Source organism: Alligator sinensis, unplaced genomic scaffold, assembly GCF_000455745.1.
Source record: "Alligator sinensis unplaced genomic scaffold, ASM45574v1 scaffold321_1, whole genome shotgun sequence".
Classification (NCBI taxonomy): Eukaryota; Metazoa; Chordata; order Crocodylia; family Alligatoridae; genus Alligator; species Alligator sinensis.
The window spans coordinates 3,034,982-3,037,837 of record NW_005841969.1 but is presented as its reverse complement, the minus strand read 5'-3'; the positions used below and the strand labels follow the sequence as shown (position 1 = coordinate 3,037,837).

Genomic DNA, 2,856 nt, shown 5'->3' with positions numbered 1-2,856 from the left:
TCCATGCCCCCCACCACAACAACCCCCTCCCCCCGCCAAGTCTCTGGATCTGCCCAGACCATGCAAGACTCAGCCCGAGCTCCGCATCCTCCCGCAGCCAGGCCGCCGGCCCCGAGCCCCGCACACAAGCCTGCTGCTCCAGGCCTCGCCTGTTCCCCGCCAGCACCGCAGCTAGCCGCCTGGTCCCTGCACCGCAGACAGTCCGTCCGGGCCCGGGCCCCGTTCCCAGTCCCCGTCCCCGTCCCCGTCCCCGTCTCCGTCCCCATCCTCCTGGGGCTGCCCAGCCCGGCCGATTTGTGCTGCAGCTTCTAAAAAGGCTGCTGCGCAGCTAAAATGGCTCCTGTGTCACTTACCCCTGCGCCTACAGCAGAGCGGGGCAAACCCTCCTTCCGCGCTGCCCCTCGGGGTCGCCCCCGGGCTCCGGCCGCACCGCGGTCCTGGGCACCTGGGCAGCTGCATTTTCTGCCCCCTTGAGCCCCTTCAGGCAGCTCAAGCCGGTGCCCTGCGCCTCCCTTTCGATGCACAAGCCCCAGCATCCCTGCAGCATTGGCGGAGGCGTCCGCCAGTTCCAAACCATTCAAGTTCAAAGACATGGCGGCGGTTTGCTAACCCGAAAACGGCTCTTTTCCGAAAGAAACCCTGGGAAAGGCAGCCCGGGTCGGGCAGCGCCGCCAGTGCCCCCGCAGAGCCCCCGCTGCGGGGAGAGAGGCGGGCGAGCCAGTCGCTGCCAAGGCACTTCCACCCCGGGGAGGCTCCTCGTCCGGCTCCGAGCGCCTGGCTCTGCTCCTGCTCCGCAGATCGCACCGCAGGACCACGCACATGCATCCCACGAACCCATCCAGGCGATACTTTACCGTTAGGTGTCTTGGAGCATCTGCAGTCGATGCCTCGAATTAGCCAGTATTCTAGTCCAAGTGACATTTCCAAGAGCCCTCGGTGAAAATTAAGACGACTCGCATAACATTCGCATTTAAAAATATCCCCAGTCCGGCCGGAGAAGATGCGGTATTTTTGTGCCACCCAAGATAAGACACTAACTTGACCTTAACTTTGTTATGGCGCCCCTAGTATCTGGAGAACGTGAACAGACACTGTCTGGCAGCTCTCGTAAAAACTGACTGGAGAAGAGATTCTGAGTCATTTCATTTATTGCCGCTACAGTTCTGCAAGAAAGCTTTTCCTGCCTGCCAAACTTTAATTATTTATGCTTTTTTAGGAATCACAAAAGCACCCAGAGCCATCTCGAACAATCAGAGTTGCGGTTCCAGCCTTATCAAATTGGCAGGAGGAGAAAAAAAAAAACAACAAAAAACCCGCCCCTGCTCAGCTTATCGCCCTGAGATTGCGGTCCCAGCGCAAAACTGTTTATGTTTGACTGGAGCAGTGGATCTGCCCGGCTCGCGGGGCTGCAATATGTCGCATTTTGTGCTTATTGGCACATCCACACTCACCCAGAGCCCAATGGGTAGGGAAGGGGATGCACAGAGAGAAGGATCCATTCCCACTTGTTTGTCTGATACAGACAGATTGAGCCCCAGCCTGCAGATGGATTTGTGGAGCCAGCTCTCAGTTCGATACACACAAATACACACACGTATCCGAATGCACCTAGACAAAGTGTGCTGTGTACATCTGTGCAAGCTACATGCATGATTGTGTACACAGCTATCGATGCTCACGCACACACAGCAATGGTAGGCGCTCCAGCTGAGACCTTAGGTGCATGTAGGGAATTCTTCATTGTGCTGTGTGTCTGTGTGTGTGTTCACAACATGTATGTATATTGGTATGTTCCCCGGTGCCTACACACAGAGCCACAGCAGCCTCTTTGGACTTCAGGTTGCAGCTGATCGGTATATATCCCATATACAATCCTATATACAGTACGCAGCCTCTGGCACGATATTTTAGGTCCTACATGTTGTGTTCGTGTTTTTATCCCCCCATACATCTCAAGGCATTGAAGATTCGCAGGAAGGGAACAACGGGCAGCCCCCCAGCCTCACAAAGAAGCTTTCCACCCGCCATCCTTCCCAAGATTTGATATTAGAAAATGAAGACATGAAATGGCTGCCTAAAGCGCAGCTACAATGAGGGGTAGGTGAAAAATACAGTATGTCGAGTCCATTTTTGCTGGAGGGTGGGGAAGGGAGCGGCAGCCAGTGGGGCGAGCTGCAAGGAAGCTTTCAGGATTTCTCCCCTGGATGTTATCAAGCGGATTCCATCTATTTTTAATGACCACCATGCTTGGAGAAAGGGCTTTTATGATTATTGTTATGTTTCAGTTTGCATCAGCTCCCCACAGCTCATCTTCCAAGGGGCATTTCTAGAGCTCTCCCCTTGTGTTTCTTCCCTGCGAAATTTCTGTGGGTCAGCGCGGTTCTCCGCTCTGTCTTTGCCCGCATGCGATGCGGGATCATGGCAATGTGGGAAGGAGGGAGATACTGATCGAAATGAGACAACTCTCGTTCGTTACACCGGAAAATCCCGTGGACAATTCTCCCCTTCCCTCCTCTGTGGCTATCCATTAAAAACCCACCGGCTTATTTACAAAATAACCCGCACCAATACCCCAAACCAGCTCTAACGAGTGTCTCCCTATTCTGCCAGAACACGAGTGAAATCTGACGGCTGGACTCGAGCAAGGTTCAGCTTTACCTTTTTTTAAAATAAGATTTTGGCTGAAGCTGCCGCTTCCTCCCGCCAGACCCTAGTGTCGTTTGGAAAGGCAGCTTCTTCATGCTGTTTCTTCTCATTTTTATCCATGTTAATAAGCCCCCAAGAACCACATTTAAGTCTATTTCGTCTCAGTAAAAACAAACAGACAAACAAAAAATCCCAGCCACCCACCCCTTC

At 53.6% G+C, this 2,856-nt stretch overlaps 1 long non-coding RNA gene across 1 annotated transcript in view; it reads left to right on the top strand.

The window, feature by feature from the left end:
* LOC112549803 overlaps window positions 1-2,856 on the top strand; it is a 4,312-nt gene that overhangs the window by 1,058 nt on the left and 398 nt on the right. The window contains exon 2 of the long non-coding RNA XR_003093331.1: window positions 1,958-2,097. This is a non-coding gene — a long non-coding RNA (uncharacterized LOC112549803). The remainder of the gene's footprint in view (window positions 1-1,957; window positions 2,098-2,856) is intronic.